This window comes from Drosophila subpulchrella, unplaced genomic scaffold (genome assembly GCF_014743375.2).
Source record: "Drosophila subpulchrella strain 33 F10 #4 breed RU33 unplaced genomic scaffold, RU_Dsub_v1.1 Primary Assembly Seq354, whole genome shotgun sequence".
NCBI classification, from domain to species: Eukaryota; Metazoa; Arthropoda; class Insecta; order Diptera; family Drosophilidae; genus Drosophila; species Drosophila subpulchrella.
In genome coordinates, this window is record NW_023665577.1 from 9662722 (window position 1) to 9679403 (window position 16682).

A 16682-nucleotide genomic window follows, 5' to 3' on the forward strand; every position below is an offset into this window, starting at 1 on the left:
CACAGACACAGTCGAAAAGGAAATGGCCAAAAAAGAAAAGAAAACCCAAACACAAAATCACGTGGCTAACCGCACAGACGAAAAATTGGAGAAAATTGCATTTGAGAGAGTGAAATGAAAATGCCCTTCATAAAGAAGTATACAGAATATGTAAATACCAAAGGGTATTAGGGTATTAGAAGTAAATAAAATATTACATTGAATTTATTCTTTATTATCTGGATTATCAGATAAAAAAAATATAAATAAGCATTATGGCTTTACGACACATGCTTATTTCCATACTAACTCTCTTGAATGGTCTTAAAAAGTCAAGGCAACCTAAAATTTATTTAATATATTAGATCCAAGAAGTGTCGTTAGGCTGCATACCCTTTTTTCTTTAGGTTGTTCTGCCTTTTTAACATTTATTCACTTGGTTAGTCAAAAAACAAGCACATGCGATAAGGCCCTAACTAAAAGAAAATTAATAATAGAGAACATTATTTTTCAATAATTCAATCCGACTTTGTGCCAAAGTTAATGTAACTCTTCCGGAGGATTTCAGCAAACAGCAGCAAAAGGTTTGCGTCTCCTTCTTGGCAGTTTTTGGCAATTTTTGCGGCTGCCGTTTGCCGCTGCCTGCAATGAATGAAATTAAATGTTGCCAATGGGGATAGACTCCACAAAAAAAAACCAAAAAAATAGATATATAGCCAGAAATGCTGGCATGCAAACACAATAACAACGGCCACATCACAACTCGTTTTGTTGTTAGCTGGTTTGGTTCGCTGGTTGCCGCAGCAGCCGTCAAAAGTTGCCAAACTTGGCCAAGTGTGCAATGGCAAGTGTTCAGTTATTTTTATAGCCACCGCAGCAGCAACAATAACAACAACAACAACCACGACTGCGACAAGTGCAGCAAACTCTTGGCCAGGCTAAGGTGAAATATGATTGCAGGCTGGTTGGCCCCAAGTCTTCGGAGCCTTAAGGAAAACCAAGCCAAAATGTTGTTGTTTTTTTTTTACTGCAAGTTGCCGCTTTCACTACTTGCGCCGCCACCGACTTTTACCCATATTGAATTCGTGGCTCTTACAGTTGGCCCATAACTCGGAGCTTTGCCATGGCGAATTTGGACCTAATAAATGAATATGTGCTGGGGGCATACGAAATTCTATTCAATAAAGTTAGGCCGCACCCAAATTGTTTTTACAAAAATGTAAACATAAATATGCAAATTTCTGAGTGATGATGTTCCTTACTTTGACAGGCATTTAACGATTATGAAAAGCTGTTTTTCTTAAACCAGGCAAATGGTAAGAGGTAGAATTTTAAAGTGTTGCCACACGGAATACAGTAACCCTTAATAAAATATCATTTTAACATTACGCTTTAGACAACGTCCTCGACTATTAGATTCCCGTTACTCAGTGAGGAGTGCGAGGGAGATGAGAATATGCATGCAGTAAATTGGCTATTTCCGAGATTGCACACTTTATTTGTTTATAACTTTTAAATGAATGATCCAATTTAGACAATTTTTTGACATGAAGATGGGTATTCATATTCAGATCCAAAATCAGTTTCGTTTTTACAAAATATTAAAAAATGTAGTAGCTTAAGTGAATATAGTCTACGAGTAGCGGGTATTACAAACAATATGCCGAAGAATTGTAAAAGCAGTGAATAAAAACATATCATTATATTGTTAACTCAAGTACTTGAGTAAGTTTTAAGAAAAAGCATCCCAGTAATCCCAACCCCAAGCATAATGCAATCTAAATAACAACTTGGCAATAACAACCTAAAAATAAAAAAAATGTTCACCGTAATATTTGCCCAATGCAAATATGCAAATTTATTTTAAGAGTAAGAATAACAGTTGACAAAGTTTAAGATAGCCAGCGATGTGCTCCACTTTCTGTTTCATTCTACGTGTATCTCTATTTACCTTTTACTCCAGCTGTGAGTAATTAGCTTTACTATTTTGCCAAATTTATAAGCTAGTTTAACCCGTTCAAAATACGGCAGCTGCAAGTTGGGTAGTCTATGGCACGTTATAAACACAACAAGCGAAGAGCCAACAAAACAAAGACAAATACGGCAGACAGCGAGATAAAGTATCTCTATAGAGATGACCAATGTGAGATATGGCATCGCCCTGAGCTGCGAAGATAGATAGGTGACCTGACCTTAAGCCGCACTGCGAAGGCACAGAGGGAGCAAAAAAAAGAGACCCTGCCACAATGCCGGCAGTTAATCATCGCTTATATCATTGACCTCCCGAGAGTTCGCCCGTCCCAGACACACAACCTATCCTATCCTATACTATGCCATCCACTCCCCACCGCAGCATAATTAACATGTGAGCCATAAATGTAATTAGCGATTGCCTGCACTTAATTGCACTTTCATTGAGCAGAGTTCATTGCCGCATCTCTGGGGTCTCTCGGCATCTCTCGGTGCTTTTGTGTCAAAAGTTGGGCCGTGTCAAACACAATATTCGATTTTCCTCTTTTAGCCACTCATCATCAAACTTTCTGGCCCCGTCGGCGATTGAGTATCTTTGAGATACACAAAGGCGGAGCCAACAAACAAATGCGCCATAGAAAATAAACAAGCACACACACATTACACACATCAAGATGGTTGCACTGCCAACGCAGAGAGTTTGGATGGTGTACTTTGTTTAAAAATAACAGGAAAATAAGAAAATGTATATGCCAAGCGGTGCAGTTCTGCAGTTCCGAAAGATACGGGGCCCACTCGATGCACACAGCTGCCGAAGGCTGGGTCTCCGATTTTAGTGTAAACACTGCGTCTAAATAAACCCCATTCAAGGATGGGGCACTGCAGCTTCTTCAAAGCGCTTCTGACCTCAAACAAGTTCTAACAACTCACAGCTTTTTGTGAGGATGCTTTATTTACAATGACGAAAGACTAGGGTTGTATATTTCAGATACGAAGAAGATATAAAGGCTTGAAAAATAAAAATAAGTATAATTAAATTTTACTTATGAGGGTGCATGCAATGTTAAAACGCCAAGGGGCCTTACTTCACTCAAAAAAGTGTGATATCGCCCAAAACAAAAGTGACTAAATCTATATTGCCTTGAGTGATATTGTCAAACTAATCTGTTTGCAAGCCCCGTAGGCGTTTTGGCACTTTTTAAAGTGAAATAAGGTCCATGGGCGCTCTTAACTACTTAGGTTTCATTAAATGTTTATAATTTTCAAAGAGTTTATCTTAGTTTCATGACTTTCAGCCAAACCTGTCAAGTAAATGCATTAGCAATGTAATTTCAGATATGGCAGGATCACTTACACACTCGGCACTTGGGGCGATATTTTAAGACCACTCACGCAGAAAGTCAGCAAAAGCAAAACCACAAGTGCCAAGGCCCGAGGTGGAAAATTGCGATTTTCACGCATTTACTCCTGGGCACCTCGAAAAAGTCACCTGTCCCTGACTTTTTCGCTTTTTGATGTCTCTTTGAGCGTGCGTGAAGTGCGGCTATTAGGAAAATGTGTCTCTCGCAAAGGCAATGCGCCTATTTTTAGTGCATTGGCTCCGCCAGCTTCGGGTTGGCCATGAAAATGTTGAAAATGCATCTGCATCTGCATCTGAATTGCAGGTGTACATGTGTACAATGTACATACATGCATAGTTGATAGCTTGGCGCACAGGTGAAAGTATTTAATTATGCGTCTGCCGCATGACAAATCTGTTGGTGTTGATGAATTGCCATTGCAATGCAAAACATCCTTGGCTAAATGTCGGCCTGCCAAGCTGAATGGCGAATTTCCCAGCTCATATGGCCAGCGGATGCGAAAACGCTCGGGCAGGAAAGTGAGTGCCCAAAATTGGACTCGTCGCACTCGCGTTTTCATTGGAAAAGCGAGGCGATATCCCCATGTGCGGCGATTCCAGGGGCGCTGATCGCAGCTCGGTACCAACGGGCAACCATTTATTGGTAATGAAAACAAACAAATAAGCAAACAAACAAAGTGTCAAGTGGTCGGGATTCCGGATTTTGATATCGCCTTGCCAATTGCTCTCGTATTTTAGCCAGCTGCGTGTTTATTTGTTTGCCAAACGTGTTTGTTTCTCCATTTGTCCATTTGGCCACCCCCAACTGCCATTTCGGTGTTAATTTGCTCAGCGATTGGCACTTGTGTGCCATGAATATCAGAGTAAGAGGCAAATTGTTGGCAGATGTCTCATCGGATTTCACTTTCCACACTTCCTCGGAGAATGAGTCGAGGAAAACTTGGTATTTCCTTCTCCATATTAAGAAGACTAAATTTCCCCAAGGTGATCACAATGATTTATATTTAATTGAGAGATTTTGTGAAATTGCGTCTCATATTGCTTATCTAATCGTTTCTCATTGCCTTGTTTTCCTTGGAATTGTCTTTAAATCTCGACCGCACACACGGCGTATGAGTAATATCGTAGATTCATATAAAACATTGCTGGGAGTTCTGCGATGACAACAGAATTGCCTGTGCCAATTAATGCTGGCTATTAAGTAGCTAATTTGCCAAACGATTAGATGATTATTTAACCAGTTGCACACTTTAATAAAAAGTGTGATACAAATTGTTGAAAGTTTGATACTTAACATGAAATTTGGAAAATATATTATGTTTTATTTGATATTTAACTATAACTATTCTTATTAAAATTCTTTATTTAAAAACATATAGTATTTCTATATTTTGGTCTATTTTTCTATCTGAGTGTACAACGGGGCGCATGAGCAACAAGCATTCTGAAAAGATGAACTGACGAAATACAATCTAAATCGAAAGCTAAACCAACCGAGCAAAGCCATCCGTTTTAAAGTGCAACTGCAACTATTTTTACATTAAATTTTATTTATATTTAAGCGATTTTTTGCAGCTGCAGTTATTTTGATTCGATTTCTTAGTCGGCTGGCATTTTCATTGCAACAGAAACACCATCCTCACCCGCAGCAGAAGCCGCCCGGCAATTGTTGAACGATTCGAACATATTCGAGGCCTGTTGTTAGACAATTTCATTTGCAGTTTGTTTTAAAAGCGCAAATATTTGCACAATCCTCGGGCCGCTGCAATAGTTTCTGCGTTCGCTATAGTTTTCAGTTGCTGTTTCGGTCCTCTGAGCGCTAATTGAGTGAGCACACGACAGGCAGGCAGTCGGGCAGTTAGACAGACGGACGGACTGGTGGATGGACTGTCAAGCAGCTCTAGAGGAGAAATGAAAAACGCAGCGAGGTCTGGCAGAGATCTGGCCGAGCCATATAGCCACATAATGTGGGGCATACACACATCGAACGGTGCAACTTCCCCCAGCGACTCCACTCACACACTTTTTTGTTCATGCCTCGGAAAGTTCGAGGCATGCAACACGCCATAAACTTCAAGGAAGTTGCCCAAACGATCAGCTGAAGTAGCAACATGCGTTCCGAAAGGAATTTTGATTGCCCCACTGTAACTGATTCGACCCATAGACCCCACTCTTTTCACCACTCGACCAATGTCCATCAAATTGTCATAAATTTAATCCGATAAAGTTTCATTTCATTTGGCCGGTCTGCCCATCTAATCAGCAGCATCATAATACCCATCATCATTACACAGAAAAAAATGCAGCTCTACAAGAGATCAACATTTGTGTTTAATCGTTTTTAATTTAGATATGTGAATAAGCTTTAATCGAGATGGGTTTTTAAATATTTGGTTATTATTATAATGATTGCAATTTTCAAAAGCTTTGATCACCATGTCATATCCATTATTTTTTTTTGATGTACCATTATGTTTTGTGTGGTTATTGTTACTATAGTATATATATACTGCGTTGACAGTCCGCACATCAACGCACATTTTCCGAGTTTCTTTTTTTGGGTCAAACATTCTTTTTTTTCTGGTTGAACAACAAAGTCAGTGAACTTTCGTTTAGATGAAATATTGAGGAAAGTTCTGTGTCTTGACAGCCTGATGGAGCGGTCGACTGACGGATTGATGAGCGTTTTTCCACTTATCAAATTAACTGCCATGGGAAAATGTTTTCATTTAAATATATAATCGCTTGAGAGTAAAATTGCGTAATTGATTTGCGAGGTTGAGAGCAACAAGTTTTGCCTGAAACCGAAATCGATAAATAGTGCCGACTCTTTCTAGCCCATCTTCCCGTCTCTTTCTCTTCTTGTGAGTGTATGTGCGTAAAGAATCTTGTTAGATGCTGCGATTCTCACTTAGCATTTGCAATTTGCTCAGGAATGCTGCTCTTTGTAGTGGCGAAGTTTCGCTTTCTAAATGCCTCGCATTACTCATTCGACACGGTATACAATGTTGCATGATGGAAAGGAAAAGTGGTGTAGTGTACAAGGAGTTTTCCAAAAAAACAGTTGAAAATGGCTTAACAAACCTTACTTTCTTTGTTTCAAATATAAGCTAAGAACTTTTCAACATAACTCATATGACATGACGGACTAAAGGTTTTTCAAGAACAAATAACTCTTTAAAATGACTTATTCGACATGATGGATTTAAGGAGTTTTAAATCAAAGGTTAATTTAAAAGTATTAATAAAACCCACAACTAAACATCTACAGTATATTACCATTTTCACGCTAAGATTATGGCAGTTTAATACATTAAACATGACTGACTTTAGGGTTTCAAGAACTAAAAACTCTTTTGAATTACTCATTTGACATGATGGATTTTAGGCGTTTTAAATTAAAGGATTATTTGAAAATATTAATATAACGTCTAAAGTACAGTACACATTTAACTAAGAATTAAGATAAGGTCATTTTAGTTATGTGCATACGACATGGTGGACTGTAGGTACTTCAAGAACTAAGAACTCTTTAAAATAACTCATACCACATGATTGATTTTTTTTGTGGATTTTAAAAATATTTATTTACCCCCCGTTAAACATCTAAAGTGTATAACAAATATCACCACAATCTTTATACATTTAACTGATTACTATTTCATTATCTTTAAGGTTATTTTTAATTTGGTGTGCTATTTTTTGGCCCACATTTTCGTAGCACGTGCTTCGGCTTAGCTTGATCTCCGTGTTTTTTTTATTTACCTTGGTCACTTGAGTTGTTTTTAATAAACTGTTAATAATGGTCAACTTTTGGCGCTTACCAGCCACCCACACATTCAGACACTCAGACATACTGAGAGTAAAGACACCTGCCCACATTGGACCTCAAAATATTGTGCTGGCATTTTTGTTCGTCTGTCTTGCTGCTACTTTGTGGTCAATAAATGTGGCCATTATAAGCCCTGTTTCGGGCGTGGGCGTGGCACTTATACTGTGTTCCATACAAGATTTGCCATCGCGTGTGCAGACTTCTTAGTTATCGTGGAGTGTGTGTTGGCGTGCTCTGGGCAATTTCGGTTTTTTCTCTTTTGTTTTTATTGTATTTTTTGTATTTGCCATGAGGAGCATTTCAGTGCGATTCATTGACCAGATTCCATGACTCTGCACAATGTAAATGAAACAGTTGTTTGCAGTGGTTACCAGTGTTTCTTTTAGCCATTTTTGTTGTATTCGCTGGCGTAATTATGCGCCTGAAAATCGTTGGCTGTCATTAGGCGCACGAGTTGACCGTGAACCAGTGACGGCTCCACATTTTCAATTCTCTTTCGCTTTTGGTTATTGAATTTTACAAACACACTTTTGCCAGGCCATTAAAAAGAGAATAAATTAGAGTAAATTTAAGCTTAATTGTTTGCATTCGAAATTTTTATTTTAACTATTTAGGGATGTTTTATTTGAATTAAGAACAAAAGTAATATAAACCTAGTTTTGAAACAAGGAATGGTTAACAAACCACATATTCTTGAAGTTCAAGTATATTTTTAGCAGCTAAATTCTTTTCCTTCAGCTATGTTTAAATTAAACAAAGTTCCAATAATAACTTTGTTTATAAACAAAGCAAGATATATTGCACTGAAGTCAACAAGTAATATTTTCTTTAACCGAACTATCTGTTCTTTAACCTAAAGTAGATTGGCAGTAGTACAATTTAAATCCTTCAGTTAAATGGACCTGTTAATGCGTTCACACATTGTTGTGCAAACCATATAGGTCCTTTCGGAAATTGAATCCAGGATTACAAAGGCTATCCAATCCGCAATTCGCTAGGGAGACAGCACTAGGGGACTTGTGGGTTCGGGTTCTCCCAGTTGCATTGCCAATATCCGCTGGCAATGCAATCAAGCAGCAAATAAAAATGAAATGGAAAACAATACAGAAACACCGAATACCATTGAGTTACTGACTGACTGACTGCCTGGGCAAACGAGTGAATGAATGAATTAGTGACGAATACGAATACCGAGCGGGCTGCGTGGATCGATTCACGCTCGACCGACAAACTTCCGCTGCCGGTCAGAAAGCTAACGAATGATAACTGTGCCATGTTTTCCACTGGGGGTTAAGTGCAAACGTCATAAACTCAATTTCTCCGATACCCCTAACCCTCAAGCCCCCAAAAGCCCTTTAACTGTACCTCGCTGTGTGTACATAGTTTAGTTACCTTTCGAAAAGACAAAGCACCGAGCAAAGCAGAGTCGAACCAAAACAAAAAGTGATTCATGTGCAACCAGAAAAGCAGAAAGAGACGGGCAGATTCCCAAAGAGAGAGAGGGGAGAAACTTGTTTCCTAGGCCCAACACGAGGCAGCGAAGCATCCACGGATGGGGAATGCTATAAGGAAAAATTGAACCGTATACCTGATCAAAAGTTTATCAAAACCCCTACTTGCACTTTGTCCAAGAGTTTTTTAAAAAGTTTAAGTCATTTTACTCGTTCTTTTTAGTTAAAAGCCTACTTTTATCCATATATTGTTTATTCTGAAATTTAACTTTAGCTTAAGAACAGAAAAGACTATTATTTAAAACCCTCTATCATACATTTGTAGCACAACATAAATTATATTATAATAATAAAGTATCCAATAATATTATAATAAAATTTATGTATGATAATACCTTTAATACAGAAACTCCAACATAACTATTTAGAACCCAGCCAAATTAGAATTAATATTTCATTTAATACTAGAATCCACCCATTCGATCTTCGAATTTCGTTCGGTGCATTCGGCTCCGGGGTTTACTTTCCTTAACGGAACCCAAATCGACCCGCCCTTCTGCCATCCTTAATTGCATAGACACGCCCCGTTTATTGGACTGCGGTTGCCTCGGCCCCGACTTTCCAATTGATCCGATTGATAATTGGATTTGCGTTTGCCGATTGGAAAAGCGAAGCAACAACGGCGGCAGCAGCAAAAGAAAATACCTTTCGAAACCAACGATCCCCAGCACCTTATATGGATCGGAGAGTCGATTCGTGATCAATCAGCTGATTCATTAGCCCCAATTTAGTTGGTCAAGGTTTGGCCGCTCCAAATGCGAACGTGCTTATCGTATCAACACCTTCCGCAGGTCGATTTCCAATCGCAAATCGTTATCAGCACTGTGCGATTTCAATAAGCGACTAATGAGAGAGGGACGGACGGCAGGCCTTATAAGGCTAAGGAACCCCTATACGAGCAGCGCTCGTTTGCAATAGGCGCCGATCATTAAATTAAACTACAAATGTTATAGATAAGGAAATGGTATTTGCTGAATCGCGTTCGCCTTGTTTTTTCAGCAGGTGATAATAGATTTGTTTGTTTAACATGGCTTTGAAATTTTAATTGCAGCGATATATAAACAAGGGAACTGGAAACAACAAAGAAAACATAATGATGTGGATACAATGTGTGTTTGATTTAAGATTTCAAATAGATTTGGAAATACCATATATCAATAGAGTGTTTTGATATATTTTAAAATTATACTTCGTATTTAAAGTCTAGGCATTTCGATATATTTTGAAATTATACTTTGTATCCAAAATCTATTTAAATAATAACAATTTGCGATCAAAAATTGATTAAAAACTGTTCTGACCACAAAAACAAAGCACATTAACAAAATAATCGACGGCTAGTGGGAGTTATTAGATCAGCAAACCAGTTCGCCTGGAGCTCGCACACAACGGAATGGAAAACACACATAAAACTATAGAACTACCTGAACCATAGAATTTCCACCATATGGCAATGAACTGGGCATGTCTATGGAAACATCAATATTTTCTGCGGCCGGGACCTTTGGCCGTAAATAGCTCGAAACGCATAAACATACTCGATTGTATGCCACAATTTGTGTTTTGTGTATGTTTTGTTTGTTGTTTGAGAGCCCAAACCGCAGTTCAATAAACCCACCACAAAGCTAATTACAATCCCCGGCAAAAAAAACAGCGCCAGCAACTAAAATTAAAATTTAGCTACAAAATAATATATGAAATAACGAAAATAGTGGTTTTGTTTTGATTTTTTTCTGACAAATTGTAAAATTAATTGCACATAAAAGAGCCACATAAGCCAATGTGTGGGGAAAGATCTCGGGCGAGGGGGAACTCTCTCTAGATCGCTCTGCGTAATTAAAAATATAAATGAAATGGCAATTGAAGAGCCGAAATACAAATGCCCCATGCAATCAGCTTTCTTCACGCTAAAATTAGCAGCCGCCGCAAAAAGCAAAAACCCAAAAATAAAAAAAAAACGAAAGAAGAAAGAGGCAGAATACATTTTACACAAATTTTCCACCGATGAAAGTTTTCCCCTTTCATTATTGTTCGGCTCGTGTTTATCGAATCTGTTAGAGATGTTTAGATTTAAATTTCTTGTTGGGTATTCTATTTTCCCCCGAGGCCCACAAGACGTGAAAAATGGGTGGGCTATGCAGTGGGTGGTGCCTCAATCAATTTGAATAAATTGAGAAACTGCAGCTAGAAATTGAAACTGAAACTGTCAAAGCCAAATGCTGTGGGATAATTAAAAATAGTTCTCGCCGGGTTTCGATTTCGAATCTCGATTCTTGCCGATTGTCGGATTGTCGATTCCCCCAGTTCGATTGTATTATTGTCCCAATAAACTTTGCCCTTTTCAAGTTGGCCATAGGCCAATGAAAGACAACTTTTCATTGGGTGTCGAGCAGCGTTTGCCAATTAAAAATGCATGAGGCAGGGATATGAGGCAGTCGAAATGGCTGGTCAGGATTGATAGCCGAGTGCAGGTGGGCACAACTTAGAAATCCAGGTGCACCTGACGTTCGAAATTGATCAAAATCCGCTATATCCGCGAGCGGAAACTGTCTAATAGTATTCGACTATTTTAAGCTTTAATTATATAGATATTGCAAATTCTAACTGCATGTCTTAAAGAAATCAAATATATCTCCCAAAATTGCATTGTAGCTAATAGAACTCTATAGACCCTTATCTAATCTAGTCTAAATAAATCCCCTACCGAAAACCAAGGCCACTCTTGTCCAACAGCAATTATCAGTCCCATTAAATGTGGCGCTCTTAGTCACTGACATATGCCAATCTACGCTAATACGTATATGACTTTAATATATAATTATACATTTTGAACAACTCACCTTAACAAGCTATTTTGCTGGCCGAAAACATTTGTGGTGGGAAGGCGAAATATATGATTGCTTAGGTTATGGTTTTAGTTCACTGAAAACAGAAAGAGGAAAAGGCATCGATAAAATTTTACGTAATTAACACTTGGCTTAAACAAACTAATATGAAGAAGATCATTAATAACATCAAGACATATAGAATTATATTTCCTTGAAAAAAACTTAATTAATACTTAAATACCTAGAATTTCTTTTAGTGGAAAAGCGTATTAGTTGATCTTCTGATTTGGGATCTCACTCATGGCTAAAATACGTCATCTTTCGATCCCTGACTGTTGCGAATAATTAGAGAAAGTGAATCATGTGGTTGGGACCAAGCTACCACCAATATGTATTACTTTGAAACTGCACAAAAAATATACGGATACAATTCTATCTGTAAACAACGAGAATATTCCCGCTTTTAAATTAGATGGGGGCACATCCGGCGACTGTCGAATTTCGGAATGTGCCAATGACATGAGCTCCATTTAGAAATATCTGTTTATGTTTACTCCCCAATTGCCCGATTCCCCGACTCTCGGTGCGATCAAACATTGTCGCCTGTCAGCACTTCGAATTTGCATTGAAGAGCCAATGTTTTGTTCACTGCCATTAATTGGCCTTCGCTTTTGACTCCGGGGAATAGAGCATGCAAATGCAATTTGTTTGCTTGATTTCAATTGAAAAATTGCAAACCATTCGGGGGGTCTGTTTGCATGGAGATTCAAATCAATAAATCGCACAAAGTGTTTAGTCAATAAACCACTTGCTGTTTCCAGGAAGACAAGGGTAAAAAGTGTACTCCAGCTAAAGCTTTTTTTTTGTTTTTATACATATTGAGAAAATAATATATCACTAAGAGTTATCGGTTGTAGGTAATGTATGAACATTAACTTAATTACATTGGCAATACATTTAAAAAAAAACTTCGAGTTATGTATGATTAGCCCAACAAATATTCAAGATCAAGTCCTCTCACTTGTTAGAGAAGAAATGTTTTTGATCTTAAATAAATAGAAAGGTTCAAAATCAAGAAGAAAGTATTCTCAAGTTTGTTTGTCAAGATAAGCCAATCTTGAAATAAATTTCGATTTCGTATTTTGAAAGTCTCGCAAACCGAGAACACTATCTCAATTGTGGCCTACTACTGAAATCGAGAGAACGGTTTTTTTCTGAGTGTATGCACATTGCACGCTGTACACCTTGTACACCTTGTACAATTCCTAACGAACTTATTTTTTAACAAGATATCAGAATTACTTGGAATTAGGACACGAAATTCGAGGAACACCTACACTGAGTTATATTGCTTCGGGATAATCCCCAGTGTTCGCCCCCTTCAGAGGTAAACTTCTTGGGAAATTGAAAAACTTCTAGGTGGAAATGTAGTACAGCTTTTGTATATGAAACACATGAGCTTCAAACAAACCCCTAGAAATGGAAGTATAAATATGTCGAGAAGGTGAGTGAGCCGTGCTAGAAGCTGTCGAAGCGTAAAAACTTAATCATATTAAGAGCTCGCAAACCGGCTCCTAAACTTGGTCTAGAAGGCAAAGGGCTGATTAAACGTTAGATGGATGAATGAAACGAACTCGGGTGAGTGGATGGGATGAGTGGCTGAGTGAATAAACCAAGTGGCTAAATGAGCAAAGTTAATGCCTGACTGGCTGAAAAACTGGAAAATCGAGGCTCAAATTAAAAATCCAAACACCGGCACAAAGGCGGGCGTAACAAAAGTAGCATGTTGTATGCACATATGTAGTTGTCTCAACTGAATTATAGACAAGCAAATTCTTATTCACCGGAGCAGCGAACTTTTGCAATGTGAAAATGCACAAACAACAAAGCGAAAAGCAACTCATCGCAACAAAGGAGCTCACCCACTTGGGTCATGGTCATCGTGATGACGGCCATGTCTGTCAGCTTTTTAATTAATAATGAAACTCCTTCCAAAAAGAAAAAGAAAAGAGAGAAAGAAAATCTTGAAATTGAAAACGAACAGTGGACACTTTGATGATGTATTTTTGATAAATTGTGAAAGTGCCCGGCCCAGACGACAGCTAATTGACGCCCAAAACTCCCCAACTCTAAGCCCACCGACCAAACCCATTTTCCCAACCGAGCGGCATATGTGGCGATTATTAAAGTGGCGATAAAAATGCGATTAATAACACACAAAAGCCTATCAACGTGAAAGGCCAACAAAAAAAAAAGAGCACAAGTGGCAAATGTGAAAAAAAAAAAAAGAAATCGTATTGGCGAGGAAAACTGAATGGTAACCTCTAGTGTCTGCAAAAAGATAAACAATTTTACGCGCTCTCTTCGACTTCAAAAGAGCTTGGTCGTATAACTAAAATATAAGTAAAAGTAGGTGAAAAAGAAGCCTGTCCTTGGCCGCAACTTTATCTAATTTGGTTGTTCTTTTATCAGTCTCACAACACACTGAGCGATATCAATTTCCCATCTATGGGTTAATGGGGGAGAAAGGCCGATAGATAGGGATGAGTTCCTTCTCGGGTTTCGTGTCCCGAGGGAGTAATGTTTGATGGCCTTTCAAGTGCTTCGCAAATGAGGAAGACCCTGCATTCCTTGCCCCTTTTCACTTGCAATTGTTAACACATTGCGGTCATAAAAATGCACTTTATGGCATTCCAGTAACAAAGGTCAACTGCGTTGCAGTTGGTTTAAGTGCTGCGTTGGGGTTTACAAAACGGGGAGTGTTTTACAGCTGAAACACACGTTATTACTAATCCACACTTTCTTGTTGGAACTATATTTTAATTTAAAGGTATTTAGAATATTCCTCGGAATTTAACTGACAGAGATAAATTATATCTTCCTGATCCCACATATTTTTAAAGGGGCAAAACCAGTTACGTTTACACTCTAACCAACATATGCTAATGACCACTGCCATTACCATTAACGCCTCTTGAGAACCAACGTCCATAAATAGGGCCCCAAAGCGAAATTGCTAATGAAAATATTTCACACAAAGCACACTCATAACAAATGTCACACTCTAAACGTGTCCCCTAAAAACGAGGTCCCAATTAGAGCCCAAATTAGGTGTTTTCCGAGGCCGAGACTTAAAATAACATGTCAGCCCAGCAAAAAGTGATAGAAGACCGCAACCCCCCCAACTTTGAGTATAAAAATAGCTATGGCACCTATTATCTTATCTCTGGATTTAAATACTCTTTCGACCATGCGATCGGGCCAGAAATATTTATGCAGTCAAGCAAAAAGTTTGGGGCGGCAAATTTGCTTTCTACTGGAATCCAAAGAGTGCTTTTCCATTGTTCTTGTGCTTTTGCCCAGTGCAATGTCATGACTTGACGCCATCGTATTTTCTCCGTTGCCTTGATTGGTGTAAAGAAAATTGCCCCGCCAGCAGAACGCGATCTTGGAAGTCAATGCTCCTACATACTCTCGGGGTTCAACGAATGGCGATTATTCAAGCGATATTGTTATCAGAGGATGTTCATGATTGCGCCTCACTTGGTATTCTCTTGGGATTCTTTTTCCTCAAGACTGGATAACCCATACAATGGGTTTGTAGGGGTTTGATGCGACCACTTTATAAATTAACCACAATTTTTTTTAACAAAAATTTTTGAATTTAACCTTTACAATGTATTATGTTATATTTGTTTCGATTATATATTATAATATCTTATTATAATGTTTTATTCCGAAACCAATTGTTTTTTAATAACTAGATCAAACTTGTACCCATTTGATTCGCTTTGCAGATGGTAGTTTCTTGTAATTTGTTGCATTTCTTTGAAATAATGTCAAGGCTAATGGCATTTTTGTGCTGGTTTGACAATAATTTTCCCTACCCACCGCTTTCTTGTTTGGCTCACAACATTTTTTGGGAAACTTCGACGCCTGTCATTGTCGGCAGGGGGCCGCTCCGCCCCCTGGGACGCCCCTTACAATGATGTCATATCACACAGACTCAAATTGCTCCAATTTCGCCCCTTGCTTTTGACTTTGTCACGCTTTTCCCAGCGAGCGCTTTTCCACACTTGACATCGCATTTCCCCGCATCTCAGATCCGCTTTTTCCCACCTCAACTAATAACTTTGTTTGTTTTTCATCCATTTTCCGAGTGCATTTCGCTTGGGCTTTGGCTTTTTCCTCACTCTGCCACTGTTTCTTTTTGCGCCTGCCCTGGATTTCCATTTTGTCGTACTTGGTTTTTGCGCCGCTTTTTCCAACCGATTGTGAAAAGTTGTGCACTAATGGCAGCTGTGAAATGCATTTATGTTTATGGTCTAGTTTTACCATTCTTTTTTTTTTGTTTGGGCGCTTCTGGAGCACCTCTTAAGGGCAAACATTTATTCTTATCCTCCAGTCAGATTAGTGCGAAGGCTAAGAGCAAACATGATGGGTTGGCTGAGAAAGAATGGATTGTGCCAGGGGACTTAAGAACCTTTAACTCTACTGGTGTTATGACCGACTTCGCTCCTAAGACCCTACTTTCCATTTCTTGTAAAGAATTATTGAATTAATAGACACATATTCTTTTTTATTAAATATGTTTTTGTTGTTTTTTTTTTAATAGTTACAATGACAATACTCATGCATGGATATCACTTTTAAGGTTTGATTAATGGCTTGCGAAACGGATTTAATACTCATTAAATAAAAATTGATGTTTTTGAGGTTAAAATACAAAATGTCTATAGATACCAATTTGATTCTAGATTAGGTTAGGTAGGTTAGGTTGGTGTGGTTGGAGATTAGATACCTAATCCCCCCACTTATTTGGTTGTAACAATCAGGAAAATAATTTAACATGTGTGAGAAAATTAACATAAAATTTGGATACAATTACATAAACATGTAAATCTACTTATTATAACACATCAACTCGAGACTCACCTTGAGAATTTACAGATTCAACTGGAACTGTTTGATTTATTCGAAGGGGTTTGCATATATCATTTCGGAAACGGCAAATTGCGATTATAATCGAAAAAAGACAAGAGGAAGAGAAGAAGAATATGAGGAAAGGCGATATTAGAGAGATAAAGTTGCACGCGAAAACCGGTTGCCGTTATTGTTTACACCAAATCGGAAACGAAGTTGTGGGGGCAGGCGCGAATAAAGATGTTATATGGAGGGGAGATGTAGAAACTGGGTGGAAA

The 16682-nt window shown here is 38.4% G+C and overlaps 1 protein-coding gene across 11 annotated transcripts in view; it reads right to left on the reverse strand.

Annotated features, from left to right (window-relative positions):
- Positions 1-16682, reverse strand: part of LOC119559996 (F-actin-monooxygenase Mical) — a 44907-nt gene that overhangs the window by 27621 nt on the left and 604 nt on the right. For all 11 annotated transcript variants that reach the window (XR_005220984.1, XR_005220983.1, XR_005220982.1 and 8 more), the window contains exons 2-3: positions 16417-16443; positions 11494-11575 (exon numbers count right to left, since the gene is read on the reverse strand). The gene's annotated coding sequence lies outside the window, so the exon portion shown is untranslated. The remainder of the gene's footprint in view (positions 1-11493; positions 11576-16416; positions 16444-16682) is intronic.